The 25,994-nt window shown below is 38.5% G+C and overlaps 1 protein-coding gene across 1 annotated transcript in view; it reads right to left on the bottom strand.

The window, feature by feature from the left end:
* CMSS1 (cms1 ribosomal small subunit homolog) overlaps window positions 1-25,994 on the bottom strand; it is a 392,477-nt gene that overhangs the window by 127,407 nt on the left and 239,076 nt on the right. The window lies entirely within an intron of this gene.

Below are 25,994 nucleotides of genomic sequence, written 5' to 3' on the forward strand. Positions count from 1 at the left end.
CAGGCGGACCCTCAACCACTGCGCCACCAGGGAAGCCCCTATCTTTATTTAAAGTTAATTTTTATAGGAGTATAGTTGCTTTATAATGTTGCCTTAGTTTCTGCTATAAAGCAAAATGAATCAGCTATACATATACATATATCCCCTCCCTTTTGGACCTCCTTCCCATTCAGGTTACTGCAGTGCATTAAGTAGAGTTCCCTGTGCTATACGGTATGTTCTCATTAGTTATCTACTTTATACATAGTATCAATAGTGTATATATGTCAATTCCAATCTCCCAATTCCTCCCACCCCACCTCTTCCCCCTTGGTATCCATATATTTGTTCTCTATGTCTGTGTCTCTATTTCTGCTTTGCAAATAGGATCATGTATACCAAAAATGAGCTTTTAAAAAAGATTCTGGATTATTCTAATTGCATAGCATATACTGAGGTATAAAAATGAGCTTTAAAAAACTGCAACAAAACAGAAGGTGGGAAAAAAAATACTGGGGCTGACAGAGAACGATTATCCATTCACATTTCTGATTTGTGGAAAGGGTATCATTGGTCTCAACAACTATTTTGATAATATTAGATACGTGACAATTTAAAATTAAATTTACACTAATAAAATATCACTTATGTGTGTTCTCTATATTGAGGGTATGCATAAGATTGTTTTCAAGAAAGGATCTTGCTGCCTAAAACATTTGAAAACAGCGAGTTTTGTGGAGGGCATTCCAGAGCTGACTTTGGACCAAATTCTGACTTCTGAACACTTTCATCCACAAGGAACCACCTCTATGCTCCAAGAAACGAGTCTCACAGAGGCATCTTCCTGGGTCACAGGTGATAATTTAACAAGACCTGGGTGGGGATAGGTTTACAGAGACTTCTCTAAAAAAAAAGAAAATCATGAAAACGTGCCTAATCTAATTTGGATTTATCCATAAACAAATAAACATTCCACTTTAGCATTAAAACATAGTTAAAATCAGTTTTAAGAGATTTTACATTTTCATACAGAGCATTTCACACAAATCTAATAAAGATATGACTTTCTCTGAAATTGCCCAAGCTCTCTGTCACTATAAGCTCTTAATACATTAGAAGGTGCTCAAGAAACGCTGGTAAATGAGTGAACAATTAAAAACCATTTGCGGGCTTCCCTGGTGGCGCGGTGGTTGAGAGTCCGCCTGCCGATGCAGGGGACACGGGTTCGTGCCCCGGTCTGGGAAGATCCCACGTGCCGCGGAGCGTCTGGGCCCGAGAGCCATGGCCGCTGAGCCTGCGCGTCCGGAGCTTGTGCTCCGCAACGGGAGAGGCCACAACAGTGAGAGGCCCGCGTACCGCAAAAAAAACCACAAAAAAAACAAAAAGAAAACATTTGCTCCTGAGCACTGCCCTATGATGCCCTTAATAATTTATTCCACAGGATGAGTCTGGGTGATTGAAATAGCATGCTCTTTTTCACTTAGGCCAATAGGAAGCTTAGACCTAAATTTGTGATTTACTTCTAACAACCATAAAGGACCCGAAACTATATATTTTGGTTTCCCACTCTTATCTCTGGCTTTATATTCCAATTACTCCAGTTCCCTCAACTAATTATTTTATTCTTCTGTATCTCATGTGCTTTGGAAGTGAGGTAAAAATAGACTAATATATGAAAAGAAGAATCTTTCTTAAAACTGTTAACACCTTACTAACCTCTCCTATAACACTGGGTGATTTTTTAAAAAGCTCTCCCCAAATTAACCCTTCTATCTTTGGTAAATTCTGGAAAACCCTAGGGTTTCATGGGAAAGTTAGAAAAGCAATGGCCTAACCTCTGATCTTTGTTGGGTCTGCTTGTCCCTCAAAAGGGGGGCTATTCCTCTGAGGCAGTACTAAATGAAACAAGAGATTGGCCTGTTTGCTATTTCCCACTGGATTTAGACATCAACTTTATTTTGGCCTAACGAATTTATGCCTAATTTTTATTTCCTATGCTCTTTTATTCTCTTCAAGACGTAATCCATTTAGGTATGAAAACAGTCTATTGTGTGTGTGGTAACTTTCATTCCAAGACACAAACAAAAGTGCTTTTCAACAACTGTCCATGTCTATATTTAAGCAATTAGTTTAGACCATCATGTCAAGCCTTATACAATTCCGCACAACAGATCTTCTTTAAAGAGTAAAATACAATTTAAGAAGCTGAAAGTAAGTTTAACTTTTTAGGAGAAAAACCTGGGGCTAGACAGTATATTCTGGAATCCCAGTCTTTGTCCATGTACAGGAGTTAAGAAACATAAAACCCACCTGGACTTGAAGGCTTCCTTCAGCTGAGGTGTCAACAGAGTGAAATGGATTCCTGACTTGGGTTTTGTTTTCTCTCTCTAAATGGCAGTCCAAAAAAACTGTGTAAGAACAACCTGGCACCTCTTTTGCCATGCGTAGTTTCTCCCCTCACACCCCGTGCTGGGATGTGTCACCATAACTTTGCACCCACAGTTATGTCTTCAGGGTGGCCCCTGAAATGGAGTGAGCTAGCTGTGCTGGCAGCTTGCTCTGGTTAGCTGCGGCTGCCGGGAAGAGTGGGCTCCACTCTCCCTTCCTCCTCTTCTCCCCCTCCTTCCCTCCTCCCAAACAAATGCGTCACCTGGCTGCCACACTGGAGTGGTGGCAACACGAAGGGTCTGACGGTGAGGGAAGGGGAAAAATCACAGGGGCCATGTGACTAAAGCATAGCCAAACAGGGATGAATAAGTGAGTTGACTTTAACTCTGCTGCTAGTTTTCCTGGTAAAATCGAGACCATGGAAGAAGGTATGTGGTCCAGACTTGTCTGTCCCCTTCTGTGAGGGCTGTTTAGCAGAGCTTGGGATCCTGTCGTTTGAGAGGAGGACAGGACAAGAATGGAGGAAGACGATGCAAACAAAAGTGGACTTGGACTGTGGCTAGGTGGTCCATACATCCCAGTTTGCCTGAGATAGTTCTGTATTATTGTGTCCCCTTTTACTCTCAAAAGCTCTGACCCAGTGTCCCTTAAGAGGGCATACTTATGCTGCAGGGGGACAATTCTTCCTTTCAGGAGACTGCTTTGCTCACTGTAGACAACTTAGCAGACCTACCTCTGTCCCCTAAATGGTAGCAGCATACCTCCCTCCACCCCATCATTTTTTGCCCACCCTGTCATTCTGACAAGCATAAACATCCTCCCTCTTTTCAAGGGCCTTCTGGGGACAGTAGTAAAGCCCTGATGCAGAGCCACTCAATGTTCTCTCAGTGAAGAAATGAGTAAGGTGAGGCTAAGAGAAGTGAAATGATTTGATTAAGGCCATTGCTAGAAAATGGCCCAGGAATGAATTGTTTCTTGGTTTTATATACTGTGCTCTTTTCAGGACAAAACTCTATTGTCCCATGGCACACCTATAGTTGAATCACTGTCGGCAGAGGCCCAAACTGCAGGGAAAGAATATACATGTGGTAATACCAGTGTTTTACTTGTGACCACTTACTCATATGTAGTCAGTAGCTTCATAACCCTTGCTAGTTACAGAGGTGATCAATAATAATGGTATTTTTCAAGGAGGACTTGATACTTTAGATTTTTAAACATATAATATTTGGAGCTAAGTCATAAAAGCTTTCCAGAAAAGGAGAGTAGTGTTGTCATTATTTTTTAAATAAATGAAGCTTAAAGAGGGATTAACAGCTAACAACAGTGGCACCAATAAATATGCTTTTGAAGAATCTTTTATTCAAGGAATTAAAAATCTTTTTTTTCTTCTAAAAATGTTTAGGACATGGTATTCTCAAACGAAGCCAATAACAACACCTTGCCTCCTATAGTTCTTATTAGTTTCACTTCCTTAATAAGATTTAATCCTGAAAATAACCCTAGGAGGCAGGCAGAGAAGGTATTATTCCCATTCTACTGACTGAGAAATTTTAGTGGCTTACTAGAGGGTTGGACCTCCAGTCCAGTATTCTTATGTTATGTCTTGGAAACTCAAGTCAGGAGCACAGTTGAGAGTCAACTATTACACTTACTTAAATAATTCTGCCTCTTTCTCCAGCATTTAGGAGAAAAATATTATTTTTTCCTCCACATAATTACTCATGGTCATTTGTAGTTGCTAACAGCAGGACTCCTGAACCATGGAGAACGGGCACACTGAGTCACTTGCACACTCACCACTCACTGAGGACTTACTTTGCGTCAGGCCCTGGCTGAGGCACTGAGGCTTCAAAGGCTCATCAGACCCGGCCTTGCCTTTGATGGGTTCAAAAATATCTTGAGAGCACCTTTAGTAATTTTGATCAGAGCTGACTCACTTCTGTTACCTTGAGCAGATATGGCCAAACGATTCACTGTGATTGACTGGTTGTGCCCAGGCCAGGATCCTTCCCTGGGATGCCAAAGTGACCCCCTCTTTCACTAAGCCCTCCCCTCACAAAAACCCTCAACAACAACCAACTGTAACATCAACCCCAAACCCTGGGGACACAGCCTTTGTGTAGACAAGTTCTAGAAATAAACCAATGGCATACCAGTCGGACTACTACTGCTACACTAAAAAAAAAAGGCTGTTTACTTTGGTTTTGGTGATGACACTGAGAAGTACAATCTGACACTTTTATCTACACTGCCAAACAACAATAATTTTCAATTTCTCTTTTTTAGACACATTTGTGGCAGGAGGAGGAGTGGAGTGCCTAGAACTAGGCTTCTATACAACTCTAAAGTAGCTACTGGGATCTAAACTGCTGTAATATTCCCTTCGAGCAGTTTCAAATATTCTAGAGATTAGATTCATAAGCTTATCAATACCCTGGAGATTTGATTAGCTTGTTACTGTGAATACAGATAACTGTGCAGCTTTGGGGGGAAGCCCCCACGTCATAGAGCCTCACCACCCCCAGCCTCTCCGTTCCCTCTTCTTAATAAATAAATAAATAAAGCAAGCATGTGGCAAATATGTTTCTATTTTTCCACCAAGAACACAGATGTGACAGCTTCTTCCCCTTCTCTTCTCTCATCCTCCCCAGCTCTGTCTTTCCCCCTCCCTACCAAATGACCTCATCCCTGCGCAGAAAGGACACCAGCTGCAGGGAGGGTCTGCTCCACCAAGCGGGATCATTATCACCATTAGTAATGCCAAGAAGCCCAGACGGCCTTGTCCACATGTGCAGTGTGTTATAGCTCTGCGGTCTCCCCATATCCACAACCAGGCTGCTGTCTGGAAATGGAAAGGCTTTGCCTTCCTGAAAATAATGTTATCAAAAGACTGTTTAGATATTTCTTAACAAATCCATCAGTGACTGTAGCAACAATGAGAAGAACCTGCCAAGATGATGAACCTGGTGGCAGCCTCAAAAGTCATTTGAGTACAAAACTCCCATTTAAGAAAAGTGAAGACACGTGATTTTTCAGGGTGAGAATTTTAAGAGCTAGTTTGCAAGAGGAGGGCTGCCTAGAAAATAAAAATTACAAAAAAAAAATTCTAACATACCGGCAAAGTAAAAGCTAATGTTATGATCTCTATTTTTACAGGCGTATCCCTATAGATTCATGTTCATTTCTTCATGCACTCATTCACTCTTCTCGACTCTCCTGTCTGCCAGTTAGTGCCAACTCATTCCAGAGAACGAGGCTGTGAGGTTTTATCAGACATAGTAATAATAGCAATTACCATATACAGAGTGCCTACTATGAGCTGGACACAGGGCTATGTGCTAAATGCATGCCTCTCAACCACTTTGCACAGATAGATCATCACTTCCATGTTACAGATGAGACAACTGAGGCTCAGTCAGAGAGGCTTTCCGGGCCCTCTTCTAGAAGCATGCACTCTTCCTGGGTGGTCTTGTCCATACTAATAGCTTTAAATATCATCTACAAGCTGTTATCCAACTTATATCTCCAGCCTAGACATCTCTTCTGAGCTCTAAATATATTCTTATAATTACCTGCATGACATCTTCATTTGGATGAATCACAAGCATCTTAGATCAAAAAAGTCCAAAACTGAACATGGGATCTACTCCTGCCCCCTACCCCCACCCCACCTCACCCTCAGGCTAGGCTCTTCTTCAAAAGTTTCCACGTCAGGAAGTAGCACCTCATGTCAGAAACTGGAAGTCATCAGTGACACCCTCTTCTTGTGCAATGCCACCAATCCAGGGAGCCACCGAGTCTGGTAAACTCTACCTCCTAAATCTGTCTTGAATCCATCTATTTCTCCATTGACTGCTACCATCATCTCTCACCTGGAAAATGTCATTAGCCTCACTGGTTTCCTTCTTGCACTCCTCTAATCCACTGTGTAATGAGATAAAAAATTAAAGTCAAACCTGAATATAATCATGTTTATACCCCACCACCCCCCTGCAAAAAACCTTTCAATGTTTACTCATTGCTATTAGAAAAGACCAAAACTTTTGTCAGTGCCTACAAGGCCCTGCTTAATCTTGCCGCCCACCACCCCCGCCTACTTCTGTAATTTTCCACTTTCCTCTCATTCACTGGGCTCTAGTTGAGCTTGCCTTCTCTCATTCCTCTTTTGCACCAAGTTCCTTCTTGACTCTGGTCTTGGAGGCCTGGCCTTCAGCCTGTGATGCTCTTACACTTCTTCTTCGTCTGGCTAACTCCTACCTATTCTTTGAGCCTCAGGTTAAACATTATTTAACAAAATAGTCTTCTCTGTTCCTTTGATTCAATTAAATTCCACATGTGTTTCTTCTATATTTACTGTGGTTGAAATATTCATTTGAATGCTTGTTTTTCTTTGGCTTCCCCAAGTGGAGTATAAACTCGATGAGGTAAAGAAAGGCCATGTCTGTCTTGTAAACAACTGTATTCATCATGCCTAGCATAATGCCTGGAACATAGAAGATGCTCAATCAATACCTGTTAAATGAATACATGAGGCAAGTAACCTGCTCAAGCTCATAGGATTTGAACTCAAATCTGTCTGTCCTAAAGCACATTCTCTTTTAAAATCTTGCAAAGCAGAAAAGAGTACTTTATAAATTCAACATATCATAATCAGTTTTAGGGATGTAAATTTCCCAAGTGTCAAAGTTCTGATTGACTGAAATGGATGGAAGGATGGATGGATGGTTAGATGGTTGAAAGGAATGGGGTCTGGGAGTATGGTGGGATTGGGAGGAACCTATCTCCCATAGTATATGTGACATAAAAACATCTACTGGCCTGCATGAGTAGTCATAATAGAGAAATGAGAGTATGGATGAGAGAGAGGAGATATTAGAGATTGCTGAGCTGCTACAAGCCTGAATAAAATAAGATTTAAAAACCAAAAACATGGGCTTTCCTGGTGGCGCAGTGGTTGAGAGTCCACCTGCTGATGCAGGGGACGCGGGTTCGTGCCCCGGTCCGGGAAGATCCCACATGCCGCGGAGCGGCTGGGCCCGTGAGCCGTGGCCGCTGAGCCTGCGCGTCCAGAGCCTGTTCTCCGCAGCGGGAGAGGCCACAACAGTGAGAGGCCCACGTACCGCAAAAAAAAAAAACCAAAAAAACAAAAAAAACCCAAGGAAACAAATTAATATGGCTGAAAAGAGTAAAGGCAAAGAGATTTTGAAAAGCCAAGATATCATCTTTTATGGGGAAGAAAAATTACTGAAGGTGGTTTTTGCATATATCTTCTCTCCTTCCTCGTGTGTGTGTGTAGGGTGTGGTACAGATAGTGAAGAATGGGGAGAAGGATGGACTACTGGGAATACCTGAAAAAGGCTTTGAGCTTTGAGGACTGGGGAGTAATTTTTTTCCATCTGAGACCTAGGATATTTGCCTCCGTCAGTACTATTCTAAAAACATCCTCTGCTGGGTAGTCTGTCATTGACCCTCAGATGGAGTGAGGAGAGATGAGTACAGAAGAGTCTGATCAGCACAGGCTAAGTTAGGCCCTTATTCCTTGATTCTGTTCATGCCGTCCAGTTTTCTTCTAAAAAAGTGCAGAACTTCACATTTTCCGACAATGAATGTGGACTTCTTACATTTGCCCTAGTTGTCAAGGTCTGAGAACTTTGGCTTTGTTCCTCTCTTTCAATCCATTTATTTTCTTGAACTGCCCCAGCTTCTCACAAGTTCTCAATTATTAGGAACTTTAAAAAGTTTATTTCTCGTGTTTGTGTGGATGAAATGGTGATAACAATTAGGTGATCAGCTTTTCGCAAAAGAAAAAAAAAAAAGCCACTTTTCCACTTCCCTCTCATGTTCTCCATAAAAGGCAACAAAACTCTTCAGTAAATTCAGTATCATGCAACATGGTTGGAACTGTTCTGATTAATTACATAATCTGGTTAATAGTGTCTGAACCACAAACAGAGTAACAATTTTCAAAGAATTGAAATAAAATACACTTAGTAGTAAAATGATACAGGACTCTAACATCTTTCTTTGATGAATCAGAAGGTGCACAAGGATCTTGTAGTTTTGAATATTTTGATCATTTGATTGCACGATGGTGCTTAGGGGCTGGCTAATGAAACATTAGATAACAGAGTTCACAGTATCTATTATTGGCGGGTCACAGAGCCAACAGTATTTTTTTACTAGCTTGTTTTCTATTGGAATACAAAAAAATGAAGCTTCACATTGAGTTTGACATTTATGGCGCTAAGTTCTGCGATCAGATAATTCTGTTTGTTTCAAAGCTTTGGGGGTGTTTTCTGATTTCAGTTACTAATTTTTTTCCTCCAGTGTCATAAGTTTTGCCCTTTTCAGCTCCTTTAATATTTAATAGTAACTTTAAAGACAAAGGTCTAGCATTTCTATTGATCTCACAACATTATAGGAAAGGATCAAGATCCTGAACTTATGGCAAAAGGAAAAGGGACGCAGAAGAGACCTATGTTAGAGGAAGAGGAGTGACAAAGACAATGTAACAGAGAACAGAGGAAGGAATGGCTCATGCCCTCACAGTTCATGAGCAGCAGGCTGTGCCTTTCTATTCAATCTTTCCACAGTCATTATTTTAAAAATCAAATTGTAGTGGGGCCAGCATATGAGCGACTATCATTTTGAAAGAAGAAAAAGCTGAGAGAAACCAAGGCACAAAGTGAACTATTCTTTCCCTGAATTTTACAGTTTAAAAAGATCCCCATTAGACCTAAAACCATGTCATGTAGCCATAAAATACTCCATTTCACTCCATAGCTGGGCTGTCTGCACTCATTCCCCACTCCCCAAAACGAATGCATACAAAAAATTCTTTTTTTTTTTTTGTAGGGCAATTGTTGATTAATGAATCATCTTTCCTGTAATTTTTATTTTTTGTAGACTTAGTTTGGCTAGTTTCCCTGGCATTCCTGTTGAGGTACGTAATGGAAAATTTGACCTCACACTCTTTGCTTTCTTTGCTTTTTGTAACATCACAGAACACTGATATAAGAGGGTTACAAAAAAGTAGCTTGGAAATGAAGGGATGCACAGAAAAAAAAAAGCTCAGTGTGGAAAGGAACAAAGATACATTAAATCATCTGGAAAGTAAATATTTAGCTTCATAGACATGAAGTTACATTTATCTTCAAGAACAGCTCATTTGTTACAGCTTAGGATGTCACAGTGTTTCCATCATAATTCTGCTTTTCTAAAGAGATTATAAACCAGACACTAAAAAGCCATTCTCAAAATTAATTTGGAACACAGGCAGACCATTTTGTAGATCCTATAACTTCTTCCCAAAATGGTGATTTAGAGAGAGGCAGACAGAATAAAGGTGTCAGTAAGTGATTTCTTGCATTTACTCATACCTGAGTTGAAATAAAAGCTTGGCAATCACCCTTCTGTGATCACATCCAAGAGTCTATGGAAAATGTAACAGGTCGTACAGAGTCAACTTTAGTACTGTGAAACTTGGGGTTTGGCAGTAAAGACATGTTTTAGGACAGGTCTGTCAGCAGAATTCATAGTGGAATGAACAAAATGGTTGTTAAAACTGTCTTTTTACATTTTAAAATAATGAGACTATACTTTCTAAGATAAGACTATACTCTCTTCCCGAAGGCAAAAGAATCATTTCTTTAAATGCATAATCCAGACTCAAGAGGACACTGACCCAGCCACTGACTATGACCTGAGAAATTTATCAACTTGACCACAATGGGAAAAGAGTCCCATATAGCTCCAGCACCAACCTCTCAAAATGCCACAGTGCCCTGGTATAGGGTATCCAATGAGGTGTTTCATGATAACAACATAGGGTGATGTGTATATTGTCAACCCTCACAGTCCCATGGTTGTCAGAATGCATATACAGTGTTCAGCTTATTAATCATCTAGATGTGCTGAAAAAAGGAAGAGGGGAAAGAGCAGATGCAGGGAAGGCTGTACAAATCACTACTGCATTACTCAGGCTGCTGGAAAATGTGCAGATGTTTCTTGATGTTACCTAAGTTGTTTCCAAAACCACTGTCACATCTATGTACTCTTCCCTATAAAAATGCAGCATTATTAACTGGAACTATACAAATAATTCTGTGGAAGAAGCTTTAATATGCCACGTATGGGCTGGATGAGTAGTCTTTATTTGAATAATAATGTTTTGTTGTTGTTGTTGTGTTTTAGAAGAGGGAGTTAAACAGGAGAACGATGAAGTATGCAAATAGGCCACAAGAGAAGAGTTTCTCCTTGTTCAATTTTGTGTTGTAAGTGGTAACAGATGGCTACCTATTCCAGAGACTGTCTTAGGTTCCTACTTCTCACTGACTGGCAGATATAGGAAAAAAAAAAAGAGGTATTCAGACAGCTTGGAGTACTTCTATTTATCCACTTATAAAATGCAGGTGGACTGATAAAGAAAGCTTTTAACTACAAAGAGAACCATTAGGGGAAAAATTTTTATGTGCCATTTAATATCCTGTTTAAGGGAAGTATGAAATCTTGATCAAAAATAATTGGTGGGGCTTCCCTGGTGGCGCAGTGGTTGAGAGTCCGCCTGCGATGCAGGGGACACGGGTTCGTGCCCGGTCCGGAGGATCCCGCATACCATGGAGTGGCTGGGCCCGTGAGCCATGGACACTGAGCCTGCGCGTCCGGAGCCTGTGCTCCGCAACGGGAGAGGCCACAACAGTGAGAGGCCCGCGTACAGCAAAAAAAAAAAAAAAAAAAACGAAACAATAAAAACAAAAAAAATAATTGGTGATATATAAAAATATCAACTCCAGGGAGTATGTTCTTCTAGATTCTTTTGGATTCCTAAAAATTTTCTAGGTCTTATTTGGTTTCTGGCTTCCCTGATTTACTTACACTAATCTTACATTAATTTGAAATAAATTTTACCCTTCTACTTCCCATAGGGTATTAAACCATATTGGTATTTTGGTAGAACTCCATTTAAATCAGCTTTATACTTTTCAGCTCTTTCTCCTTAGGCAAAAAATTTTGTGTGCATGTGTACCTTTTCAGAGACATTTCATTCATATGCAGGCAAAAACATATACTGTATACATATATTCTTTCCTCCTTTTATTATATGTGAATGGTAGCATTCAATATACACTGTTCTGTACTGTGCTTTTTGGACTTAACAGTATACCTTGGAGATCTTTCCATATCAATACATAGACTTTTCCAGTCTTTGTATATGGAACCATTGTATTCCACCAGTATTAAATGTCCTTACGGAAGTACATTTAGGTTATTTCCGATCTTTTGCTGTTACAGACAATATCTGTTTTTATTTTTTTTGAAGTTTTGAATTTATTTTTTTATACAGCAGGTTCTTATTAGTTATCTATTTTGTACATATTAGCGTATATATATCAATCCCAATCTCCCAATTCATCCCACCACCACCCCTCCCCCCGCGACTTTCCCTGCTTGGTGTCCATACGTTTGTTCTCTACATCTGTGTCTCTATTTCTGCCCTGCAAACCCGTTCATCTGTACCATTTTTCTAGGTTCCACACATATGCATTAATATTCAATATTTGTTTTTCTCTTTCTGACTTACTTCACTCTCTATGACAGTCTCTAGATACACCCACATCTCTACAAATGACCCAATTTCGTTCTTTTTATGGCTGAGTAATATTCCATCATATATATGTACCACATCTTCTTTATCCATTCACCTGTCGATGGGTATTTAGGTTGCTTCCGTGACCTGGCTATTGTAAATAGTGGTGCAATGAACATTGGGGTGCATGTGTCTTTTAGAATTATGGTTTTCTCTGGGTATATGCCCAGTAGTGGGATTGCTGGGTCATATGGTAGTTCTATTTTTAGTTTTTTAAGGAACCTCCATACTGTTCTCCATAGTGGCTGTATCAATTCCCACCAGCCGTGCAAGAGGGTTCCCTTTTCTCCACACCCTCTCCAGAATTTGTTGTTTGTAGATTTTCTGATGATGCCCATTCTAACTGGTGTTAGATGATATTGCATTGTAGTTTTGATTTTCATTTCTCTAATAATAGTGATGTTGAGCAGCTTTTCATGCGCTTCTTGGCCATCTGTATGTCTTCTTTGGAGAAACGTCTATTTAGGTCTTCTGCCCATTTTTGGATTGGGTTGTTTGTCTGTTAGTTTTTAAATTAAACCAAACCACTTATAAGAAAATACATTTGACTGACTAGTTTTGCTTGTTTCTACTTCCTACCGCCATTCCCTATAAAATGGTAAAAAAGAAAAAAAAAGAGAAAAAAGAAGAATTAGAAGAGGCAAGATGGGGTCTTGGCTAATCGGCTTTTGGATAATTGAAAATCTTACTCTTTTTTAAATTTTAAATTTTATTTATTTTGGCTGTGCTGTCTTAGCTGTGGCACACAGGATCTTCGTTGCAGCATGTGGGATCTTTCAATTGCAGCATGTGGATTTTTTGGTTGTGGCATGCATGCAGGATCTAGTTCCCCGATCAGGGATCAAACCTGGGCCCCCTGCATTGGGAGTGTGGAGTCTTACCTACTGGACCACCAGGAAAGTCCCCTTACTCTTTTTTTTTTTTTTTTTTTTTTTTTTTTTTTTGTTTTTAGGATAGGCTCAAAACAACAGACTCATTATCTCATTACTATTCTTATTATTCCTGTAAAAGTTATATTTTAATGAGAGGAAGATAGAAAAAAGGGAAAACTCAAGAAGTTCAGAGCCAGTTAGTGGAAAGAGCAGCTCTCCTAAAGCTTGGCTTCACATGGCCTGAAAAGCTACTCAGGTAATTGGAAGAGACAAATCTGAAGTAGAGCCTCAGTTCTGCAAAAGCTTTAATCTGTATTATGGAGCAAGTTATCATCATCCTCATTTTCTTCAAAAACATTTAAGCACACACTCATAAACAGCTCTATGTGAGGAGCTTTGCAAAGCAAGCCAGCCAGGTACGGCAACTCTCAGCGGAACAGATAAAACAAATGCAGGTGTGCCTCTCTTTACAGATTGGGGTTTGGGAAACTATTTTTATAAATTTTATAATTTTAAAAGAAAAATTGTTACTTAAGGGATTTCTGTAGCAAATTTGTTGGGAGAAAAGTTTTTATATTTCTCAGTTCATCTTTGGGTATGACTTTCAGATTTCCATATTTTGAGTTGGCTTTATTTTAAAGTGAAGACAACTAACTCTATCTGTGTCTGTGTGTATGTGTATGCATATGAGTATAGTTGCTTTGTTTTAGCACTTAAAATTTTTAAATTTTGAAATAACTGTAAACTTAAGAGAAAAGTTGCAAAAATAACATAAAAAACTCTTTCATGTTCCACCCAGATTCACCAAGTGGTAAAAATCTGCTACTTTTGTAATTTATTCTCTCATATATATGTTATTTGTTTTTCTAAGCCATCTGAGTTGCAGACATCATGTCCTTTTGCCCCTAAATATTTCAATGTATATATTCAATGTATATTTTAAGAACAAAGGTAATCACTGAGTTTAAGACACTACAATAAAAATTAGGAGACTTACATAGTCACATTATTATTAATTACTCCACAGACCATATTTGAATTTTACCAACTGTCCCAATAATGTTCTTTCTGCAATTTTTTTCCTAGTCCAGGATCCAAACTGGGATCACACATACATGTAAATTTTCATATCTCTTTGGTTTTCTTTAATCTGAAATAGCTCCTCAGCTTTCCTTTGAGTTTCAGGGCATTGACAGTTTTGAAGAGTATCTTTTAGTTTGGGTTTGTCTGATATTTCCTTAACGTTAATTCTGCATTTTGGGGGGCAAGAGTATCATGGATGTCTTTCTCAACGCATAACATCAAGAGGCACATGATGTGGGACTTTCCTGGTGGTCCAGTGGGTGAGACTCCGTGCTCTCAATGCAGGGGGTCTGGGTTTGATCCCTGGTTGGGGAACTAGATTCTGTACGCATGCCGCAAATAGGAGTTTGCATGCCGTAACTAAGACCTGGTGCAACCAAAAAAAAAAAATTAAAGAAATTAAAAAAGAGGCACATGATGTCTGTCTATTATTGGTGATTGTAATTTTGATCACTTAGTTAAGGTGTGACTACCAAGCCTCTCCACTCTAAAGCTAATATTCCCCTTGGCTATTAGTAAGTAATTTGTGGAGAGATTCTTTGGGATATGTAAGTATCCTGTTCCTCACTACCTTTTACCTTCTAGTTTTAGTATCCATTGACACTTCTTCTTGCCTGAATCAATGTAACTATTGGTTTCAAAATGGTAATTTTCTAATCTACCATTCATTCCACATTTATTAATTGGCATTCTACTGTAAAAAAAAGCTTTTCCTTCTTATGCATGTAGTATCTTTTAAATTTATTGTTGCTATGGACTCACTCATAGATTCTTTTTTTAAAAAGTGAAGTATAGTTGATTTACAAGAGTGTGTTAGTTTCAGGTAAACAGCAAAGTGATTCATACACACACACATACATATTATACATATATCACATTATTTTCCATTATAGGTTATTACAAGATATTGAATATAGTTCCCTGTGCTATGCAGTAGGTCCTTGATGGTAATCTATTTTACATATAGTAGTTTGTATCTGTTAATCCCAAATTCCCAATTTATCCCCCCCACCGTTTCCCCTTTGGTAACCATAAGCTTTCTATGTCTGTGACTCTATTTCTGTTTTGTAATTAAGTTCATTAGTATCATTTTTTTAGATGCCACATGTAAGTGATATCATATAATATTAGTCTTTGTCTGTCTGCCTTCACTTAGCATGATAATCTTTAGGTCCATCCATGTTGCTGCAAATGGCATTATTTCATTTTTTTATGGCTGAGTAATATTCCAGTGTGTGTGTGTGTGTGTGTGTGTGTGTGTGTGTGTGTGTGTGTGTGTACACTACATCTTCTTTATCCATTCATCTGTTGATGGACACTTAGGCTGCTTCCACATCTTGGCTATTGTAAATAGTGCTGCTATGAACACTGGGGTGCATATATCCTTTTGAATTAGAGTTTTTATCTTTTCTAGATATGTGCCCCGGAGTGGGATTGCTGGATCATATGGTAGCTCCATTTTTAGTTTTTTTAAGGAACCTCCATATTGATTTCCATAGTGGCTGCACCAATTTACATTCCACCAACAGTGTAGGAGGGTTCCCTTCTCTCCACACCTTCTCCCCCACTTATTTGTAGATTTTTTGATGATAGCCATTCTGACTGGTGTGAGGTGACACCTCATCATGGTTTTAATTTGCATTTCTCTAATAATGTGAGCTGTTGAGCATCTTTTCATGTGCCTGTTGGCCATCTGTATGTTTTCTTTGGAGAAATATCTTTTTAGGTCTTCTGTCCATTTTTTTTTTAATTGGGTTGTTTTGATATTGAATTGTATGAGCTGTTCACTCATGGATTCTTATTTTATTCAATGGGTTGTATTCAATTATTAGTAGTAATTTTGTTGCTGAAGTTGTTCCAGATTTGGCTAGTAAGAGTCCTTTCAAGGGGTTCTTGTGTCCTTTTGACATGTCCCCATCATTTTTTGAGTACTCCCAAACTTCCTGGCATGAAAAGATGTTCCAAGGCTCATCCTGCTTTATCTCATCAACCATGCAGTCAGCCATTTATCCAAGGAGCACTGGTTCCTTTAAGTGGGAAAGGAGACTTAGAAGCCAAAAATCTAGGTTCTATGTATGCTCATTGCTACTGGATTTCATTGCTTCAAGACCCTTGTAGTGTGAATGGAACTAAGAAAATTTTCACACTTTAAAAAGGTCTTCATAAAATTAGTTCTAGGGGCTCATATTATAAAATGTCCCTTTTATATTAGATTTTTGCTATGTTGAAAGCGGGTTCAGGAGTTTTATTTATGTTTGGGTCTATGTTACAATGGACATACATTATAATTACAATACACTGACTACTAAACATTATTACCCCAGATGGATTTGATGAGCTCTCTGAGACAAGGACATGTCTCACTCATTTTTCAAATCTCAAAGTCCAACAAAGTTCCAATCACATAATAGATAATCGCTAGAAATTATATGATGTCTGGGATTTGCTCCCTAAGAATCCAGTGTGTAGGAAAAAGTATAGATATAGCACAGGTGACCATAAGTTGATGGCTGCTGCAGCTGTCCTAGGGGTTCTTTTTTCCCACTTTTCTTCTCTATTTAAAATTTTGCATAATAATGAAACAATTTAAATGGCCATTTGTGACAATGTGGATGGACCTCGAGGGCATTATGCTAAGTGAAATAAGTCAGACAGAAAAAGACAAATACCATATGATCTCTCTTATATGTGAAATCTAAAAACAAACAAACAAAAAAGCCCCAAACCCCAAGCTCTTATATACAAAGAACAGATTGGTGGTTGCCAGAGCTGGGGAGAGGGGAGTGGAAGAAATGGGTGAAGGGGGCCAGTAGGTAATAAATGAATGAATGAATGAAGTTCAAATCTGTAACTTAAACATAATAAGCACATAGAAATTTTAGCTGATGTTTATATTTTAAAATTATTTCCACATACATGGCTTGAGAGCACTGCCCTAGTTCTAGGTAGGGTTTTTCGAGATACTCTTGGCCTCGGGAAGAAAGGAGAACTAATGAACATAATGTGGTGTTCTAAAATCTCTGCTCATAGAAATTCCAGAATCATCCAGGCATTTCTTTTGGAATCCCAACAGAGTGACCCCATATATATGCTGGAATTCCAATCCCTGGAACTCTAAGTACATATGACAGGAATAGGGCAGGTTGTCATTCCAATGTCATTCCCAGAAATACATACCATAATTCCTTTCCATCTTGTATTAGCTAATGGAGTGGGTAAGATGTGTAACCAATTCACATATATTCAGCATGGTCTTTTAATTAAAAGGTTAATAGATTTTTAGCTTTTGAGTAAAAGGGAGCCGTGCTTTTTGCTGGAAAGTTTTAATGTTTCCCTAAAATATGGGGGCAAACACTAAAAATTATTCTGAAGAATATGGCCATGATCTTCCCTTGGCATTTTATTTATCTGTTTCTGGTTACACAAAACTCAAGTTCACTTTAATCCTATGAATATAATTGAGGCTTTACAAATGTTGATCACATCATAATACTGTAAGATTTATCCTTGATTTTATGGGTCTTAGAACAAATACTTTTCCAGTTTACTTAGATCTCTCTAAATTTATAAACATGTTTTTCTGAGAAAAGCTAGGAGCACTGAAGGTCCATTATCCTGCCACACAGCTCAGAATATCACGGTCTAGAGCTGCATCATCCATTAGAGTAGCCATTGGTCACATGTGGTACCAAGTACTGGAAATGTTGCTGGCTTACATTAAGATATTCTCTAGGTATAAAACACACAGCAGATTTCAAAGAATTAATAGAAAAAGATCATGTTAATACATCATTAATAGTTGTTTTGAACTGACTACATGTTGAAATTATATTTTGATATAACAGATTAAATAAATATAATATTAAAATGAAAAAAGGGATGATAAAATAGTTTTCTCCAAAAGCATTACATGAGAGTGATAGGAAAAAAACTTAATGAAACAATTGAAATGCAATCAATAATACTCCCTTCTCTGAATGAAAAAAGTTTCCGCCTCTTCTACAGCTCAATTTCTTTATCACTTTGGTGTGGTTAAAAAAAAGTCAAGGCATTTGGATTACCAGGCACCAGAGGCAGTATAAGGTTCATGTGAATGCCTCTTCATTTAAAATTTAAGGAAAAAAATGCTTATGGAATGCTCATTCATTAAATAATTTAATTTTTTCATTATATTTGGTCTAAAGGACTTGAAAATGCCCATGGTTTTTACTGTCAAATCACTAGTCTAATCATCTTGGAAAGCACTAATTTGAAACATAAATAATTTGGATGGTCATTCTGAATATGCATTTATGATATCAGACCAACCTCTAAAAAAATAAAATAAAATAAATAGGGCTTAGAACTTTCTGGAGAAAGACAAACCCAAGTACTTTGCTGAAGAAATATATGAAGATGGCTTTTTCTTGACATCCCAAGTTGTTTTCTGGTCCTTAAATAACTGATAGTCAAGACATTAAAATGGGAAAGTAGAAAACTGCAATCATTGAGATATCTTACTCTAGGGGGAAAAAAAATAAAATGTGTTTATACATTTATACGTATATACTGCTCACTGATGAGAAGGCTGCTTATTTAATAGAAAGCCTTGTCTTGTAAAGCATTCTGCTCTTTCCCATTAGGAAAACTGACACTGATATTCTTTACCAACATTACTTCAAGAAAGTCTCTTTTGAATTATGAGGGTTTCCCCACCATAAATCTGAACTCACTGACTTATAGTCAATATTTTCTGTCAAATTAAAAAAAAATGTGTCTGCTTAGTTTTACTGACAAGGAAATATACTAAAGTGACCAAGAATAGTCAATTCAGGGCTTCCCTGGTGGCGCAGTGGTTGAGAGTCCGCCTGCCGAAGCAGAGGACATGGGTTCGTGCCCTGGTCCGGGAAGATCCCACATGCCGCGGAGCGGCTGGGCCCGTGAGCCATGGCCGCTGAGCCTGCGCGTCCGGAGCCTGTGCTCCGCAACGGGAAAGGCCACAAACTGTATGTCTGGTTGTGGTTTCAAAGAAATCTGGATTAAATAACGTGATTCACATATGAAAAGGCTGCTAAAAACTGGATTTTGGTATCATTCAGTCATACATAAAACAGCCACTTTTGCACTGTATCTCCACATTTAGGAAAAATGAAATTGTTTCCTCTGAGACAGGTATACTGGATACTTGAATCACGAACACAATTCATGGAAAGAACAAAATTTAGAGGGACAAGAACAGGGCTAAGTCACCTCATATTCTCAATATACCAGGGGTTTTTATTTAATTCTGATCTGTCAAAGAGGCACTATCCGAAATTCATTAAACTTTCCAGTTTTCCTACTGAAGATCTGAAACACTCTCATCATAATATGTGCTTTCCAAGTTACTGGGTAAGAATTCTGGGTACTGCAGTTGAAGGGCAGTAAATGTCTTGCTGTAGATAAGTTAACATAGAGCTCAAGTTAAGGAATCCAGGTCTTGAAGACAGTGTTTGCAGTGGAAGTTTTACAATGTTACAAGCCTTAGTCATGACCTTCAAGAAGATAACAGCAAGCTCTAGGAACTGTGATTTTCAAAGGGGATGTGGGAATGAGGGTTTTGATGGAAGCTTTCCAGAGCTGCAGCTGCTGAGCTTGTGGGTTTTTCATTGGTTGCCACTTGACAGAGGTAGGGTGGGAGAATAATTCTTTGAGGGCAAGTTCAGACAGTGAATAGTTCAAGGCTGCAGCCTGCCTAGGAACTGTGAGCAATGAATGGACACAAACCACAAATGTTAAAAGACACAATGGGTTTGATTTTTCAAGGTTTTAAGGGGCTGAAATCATTCTTTTACTGTATAATAGCCATGCAGAGAAAAATTAACATGAAGTAATTAATAACAGTCAGCAACAGAGCTGAGGATGGTTTTTCCAAATTCTGTTCTTTTTTGCCACCATTTCTCATCATGGTAATAGTATAGTGGAAACAGCATAAACTTTTGTGTCAGGGAGACATAGATTTGGCCCTGTTACTTTGTGTGTGTGGCTGGGCCTCAATTTCACCTTCAACAGGAGACTAATACCTATCTTGCAGGGTTGTGCTTTTTGTTTTTCAGGAATCTTTTTTTTTTAATTAATTTTTATCGGAGTATGGTTGCTTTACAATGTTGTGTTACTCTCTACTGCACAACAAAATGTACAGATATCCCCTCCCTTTTGGACCTCCCTCCTATATATGTTACCACAGTGTATTAGGTAGAGTTCCCTGTGCTATACAGTATGTTCCCATCAGTTGTCTATTTTATACATAGTATCAATAATGTATATGTGTCAATCCCAGCCTCCCAATTCCTCCCACCCCACCCCTTTCCCCCTTGGTATCCATACATTTGTTCTCTATGTCTGTGTCTCTATTTCTGCTTTGCAAATAAGATCATCTATGCCATTTTTCTAGATTTCACATGTATGCATTATTATATGATATTTGCTTTTCTCTTTCTGACTTACTTCACTCTGTATGACACTCTCTAGGTCCATCCATGTCTCTACAAATGACCCAGTTTCATTCCTTTTTATGGGTGAGTAATATTCCACTGTATATATGTACCACATCTTCTTTATCCATTCCTCTGTCGATGGACATTTATGTTGCTTTCACATCCTGGCTATTGTAAATAGTGCTGCTATGAACACTGGGGTTCATGTGTATTTTTGTGTGGTTTTTTTTTTGCGGTACGTGGGCCTCTCACTGTTGTGGCCTCTCCCGTTGTGGAGCACAGGCTCCCGACGTGCAGGCTCAGCGGCCATGGCTCACGGGCCCAGCCACTCTGCGGCATGTGGGATCTTCCCGGACCGGGGCACGAGCCCGCGTCCCCTCCGTCGGCAGGCAGACTCTCAACCACTGCGCCACCAGGGAAGCCCTGCGTGTGTTTTTTTGAATTATGGTTTTCTCTGGGTATATGCCCAGTAGTGGGATTGCTGGGTCATATGGTAATTCTATTTTTAGTTTTTTAAGGAACCTCCATACTGTTTTCCATAGTGGCTGTATCAATTTACATTCCCACCAACAGTGTATGAGGGTTCCCTTTTCTCCACACCCTCTCCAGCATTTATTGTTTGTAGATTTTTTGATGATGGCCATTCTGACTGGTGTGAGGTGATACCTCATTGTAGTTTTGATTTGCATTTTTCTAATAATTAGTGATGTTGAACATCTTTTCATGTGTTTGTTGGTCACCTGTATGTCTTCTTTGGAGAAATGTCTACTTAGGTCTTCTGCCCATTTTTTGATTGGGTTGTTTGTTTGATATTGAGCTGTTTGCAGGGTTGTTGTGGGAATAAATGAGATAATGTATGTTAGGTGGCAGTAGATATAGCAGCAGCTCATAAAATAGTAATTGCATTACCATTATCATAAAAATTGATGCTCCTTTGTTATAAATAACTACACTACCATCTATGCAATTGTTATAGGTGAGCTGACCTACAGAGCAAGAAAAGCTATATTCAACTGCCCATAAATCATTCATACTATTTTAAAAAAAAAGGTCCTTTATGGTTTTGAGTTTATAGGATTTTTCAATTTAAATTTTATCAGTATAGCTTTTATGCCATTAAAATTGAGACTTTTATGGGTTCTTTCAGCATAGTAGAAAACATACACTATGAGAGCTTTACAATGTCATGAACTCGTTTTTGCTAAAGAGGAATACAGTTAGCTGTTTCCTCCCTGCCTCAGACAGATTTCACAATGATTCACCAATAATGAAAACCACCAGCTGCCATTCCTAATAACAGTCTACTGGAACTGCATACCTTATGGCAAACTCTAAGTTACATGCCCTCTTCGTACTTCTGCCTTTCTTCTCTAAGGCCAGTTGAAACCTGCCTTTCATAAATCTTAAGAAAGTAAATCAAAATAACCAATCCTGGAATCTGACCAAATACCAACCAAGATTACCTAAAATAGAATCAAGCAAGGGTCAGGGCATACGTATACCCATCAGTCATTTCCCCTTCGACATTTAAATGATCTGTCCTCCAGGTATCATATTTTGTCTCCTCATGTTTTAACACCCATGATCTTCCCTGTATTTCATATATTTCCCTAGGGCAGGGGTTAGCAAACTGCGGCCAGTGGTTCAAAATCTGGTTCACTATCTGTTTTTGTACAGCCCACAAGAATGATTTTACATTTTTAAATAGTTGGGGGAAAAAATCAAAATTAGAATAATTTTTCATGACATGTGAGAAATATATAAAACTGAAATTTCAGTGACCATAAATAAAGTTTTATTGGAACATATCCATGCTCATTTGTTCACATTATTATCTGTGGCCACTTCTGTGTTATAATTATAGGGTTGAGTAGTTGCTATAGAGATCATCTGTCTGGCAAAGCCTAAAATATTTACTACCTGACCTTTTACAGCAGAAGTTTGTTGACACTGCCGTAGGGGGTCTTTCTCTTGGGAGGCAGTGAGGCAAATATACTTAAGCTTGACCTCCCTGTCCAGTCAGCCTTGGAAAGGAAATAGAGCCTAGTCTGACTTTTTAGTAAGGGTGGAAGGGAACAGTAAGGTAAAGAATTGGCATAGGAGACAGGAGACATGGGTCTCAGATTTTGTTTTTATGGTGGTTCTAAACAATTATGTACTCAACTTCCCTAGTCCTATAAAATGGCTACACCCTGGTTGCGTTCAGTTTCTTTCTTCTTTCTTCTTTTTTTTTTTTTAAAGAAAGTTTTTTTAAAGAAGTTCTCTTTTCAAACAGGCTTTTATTTATTTATTTTAATTAATTAATTAATTTTTTGGCTGCGTTGGGTCTTCCTTGCTGCACGCGGGCTTTCTCTAGTTGCTGCGAGCGGGAGCTACTCTTTGTTGCGGTGCGTGGGCTTCTCATTGCGGTGGCTTCTCTTGTTGCAGAGCACAGGTTCTAGGTGCACGGGCTTCAGTAGTTGTGGTTCGCAGGCTCTAGAGCGCAGGCTCAGTAGTTGTGGCGCACGGGCTTAGTTGCTCCGTGGCATGCGGGATCTTCCTGGACCAGGGCTCAAACTTGTGTCCCCTGCACTGGCAGGCGGATTCTTAACCACTGTGCCACCAGGGAAGCCCTCTTTCTTCTTCTTTTTTTTTTTTTATACAGCAGGTCAGTTTCTTTTGTTTGGAAAAAAAAGTCAGCCCTTCACTGCCTTATTGGATTACCATGATAATATGTGAAATACTACCTGCATCTCCTCCTTATTCCATTTCCCAAATCAATCCAGGGTCAGTGGAAGCAAAGGGAATAAGGTATTCCCAGAGGACTACAGGACGGAAGTTTAAAACCCAGTTTGAAACCTATGGAGATGAGCCCCCAATGTGACCACATATCTACAACAATGAATAATTCACCCTGGTCTCTATAATGGCAGTACTTATGGCATATGAAACTGAATCACTTGTTTTCTGGAAATTCCCTATTATAAGTATGACTGTTAACTACATAGTCTGCGAATGTTGATATTTGGGGAAATACCTTCTAAATTATAGCAGAAAAAACTAAGATCTAAAGCAGAAAAAAATAAGATCTAAAAATAAGATCTAAAGAGATGGTGATGGGATGGACAGAGACACTTTTATATTCAGAATAGAGCAGTATGCAGAAATCTGTATATTCACACAGATATTATCAGATGGCAAATACATTTCTAATCAGAGTTCCTATCTCATGCATTTTTTACTGCAAAGGGAAATTCCTAAGCCAAGACTAGGCTATATAGTTGCACAGTAATAATTTTATCATACTCTATTTTAAAAATAATTTTTACCTTATTGGATTATGAAATAACTAAAACTTTTTACCATTCCAAGTCCTTGCTGTAGGGTAGGAAAGGTGATTGATTTCATTGCCATAGATCTCCATTTTGCTAACTATACAGCTGATTTATATTTGTGTGGTAAAAGAAAATTAGCAGTTATTGGATACTGGTCTAATGTAGAAGGTTAAATTAGTTATGGGTACAATGATTACTCATCATTTAAAGTGGTGAACAGAGCTTGGAGTCTTGGCTAGCTTTTTGGTCACACTGCATTACTAAATCACTTTGGAACAGGTGCTCTCAAAGGGAAAGCAGGTTCTAAGAAAAGGCTAGAGTGAACGAGACATGCATGAATGAGAATGAACAATGAGTTCTGTAAGTTGGGAGGACAAATAATTACTACAAATATGATTAAAATCACCTAAACTCATTAAAATTAGAGATGGAAAAGCTCTTAGAGGACTTTAAGCCCAAGTTTCCTTCCTGGAAAGTCAACATACATGTGAGGCAGCCATTGTCCAGGTTCTGCCTCATCATTCATTTCTGGTGGCAGTCAACTTCCCTTCCTCATCCATACCAACTCACTCCATTTTGGTACAACTCCAGTGATTACACAGTCAAAAATGCACAAGAAAGTAGATAAAAGAATACTGAGATAGAAAACAGGAGTTCCAAATTCCAACTTCAGCCTACATTAACTCTAGTTGTGTGACACTGAGAAAGTTTTTGGTGCTCTCTGGGCCTCAGTTTCCTAACTGTAAAATAGGGTCTTTTCCAGTTCTGAATTTCTCTGTATCTATAATGTCCATCTCATGCTATGGAAATGAAAATCAGTTGTGAGAAAGCTACAAAGACCTGTAGATTTTCTTCTTACATTTCTTATTTATGTCACACCTGGGCTGCCTCTGTATATTCCAACACTCTCTAAACTTCATCCTAACACTTGGTCTTTACCTCAGCTTTCCAGATTACATAGCTTGATTTTGCTTTGACTGTTGATATCTCAATGTGACCATGACTCAGAATGTGCCCTTTTATAGTCACTCAATAACAAAGACTGATCTACAAAACCCACCTTGTGGGTTCAGTTTGGCTTGCAGAATTCTGAAGTCAAAAAACAAAACGAAACCCAAAACAAACAAACGAAGGAAAAAACCCTGAGAAATATTTTACTGTTCTTACACATAACTAAAAACATTCTTCAATCTTCAATAGAATGTTAGGAAGCTCCTCAGTATTTGATTTGACTCTTTTTTATGATAAGAGCATATAGGCTGGAATAAACTTTGAGCTCAAGGAAATACTATACCTTTTATAAAAATGACAATGTACATTTGGTACAGTCTAAGTATATATCGAATTTTTTAGAAGCAAAAATGCTATATATTTTAATGTGATAGTAACTTGGCAAAGGTTGCAAATGCAACAGAAAAATGAATGACTACTTAGCATTTTATTTATGTAACTAAAGTGGATACAGTTAAAAAGACTGAATGTGCCTGGGGAACCTTCCTTTACTAAGCAATCATTATAACCTAAATCTACAGTGTTACATAACTAAAACGAAGTTCATTTTTTGTACAAATAAATACATTTGGTTATTTAAGTAAGATATTTAAAAATTAACTTTAATATTTTAGCTATAAATGTGAAAATAACCTTTTTTTTTTTTACCTAATTAAGTCCAAAACCAAATTTTTTTTTTTAAATGAGAGGAATGGCGTCTAGGTGATAAAATGACTGCTAACAATTGACTGACTTGTTTGAAAAACATCATCAGGATATAAATATGTCACACTTCAGTAAAAAGGTGCATTAATTACCCTTATGAATAGTTCACAGTAATGTAATGAGTTCTGAGTCGTCCCACTGGGCCGAACAATAACATTGAAACTCCTTACCATGGCCTGCAAGATGTGGTCCTGCCTGCCTCTCCAGCATCTTTTCGTATCACTTTTCTCCTTCACTTCGTACTCTAGTTTCACTTGATCTCTTCCAAAGCATCAAACTTTTTTCTGCCTAAGTGTCTTTATATATGATTTTCCCTCTGTTCATAGTGCTCTTCCTTTTAATCATTGCTTGTCGAACTCTAAACTCTGTGTTGTGAAAAAGCAAGTAAAATTGTTCAAATGCTTCCTGCCCTCAGAGGTTTGGAAACTTACACAGGAAGCTGAACTAATTCACTTAACATTCTCTAGATTCTAAACAGCGGTGCATCAGGAAAGACAGTGTTGAGGCATGAAATATAAACATGTATTAAAGTTCAGCA

Source organism: Lipotes vexillifer, unplaced genomic scaffold, assembly GCF_000442215.2.
Source record: "Lipotes vexillifer unplaced genomic scaffold, Lipotes_vexillifer_v1.1 scaffold963, whole genome shotgun sequence".
Taxonomy (NCBI): domain Eukaryota; kingdom Metazoa; phylum Chordata; class Mammalia; order Artiodactyla; family Lipotidae; genus Lipotes; species Lipotes vexillifer.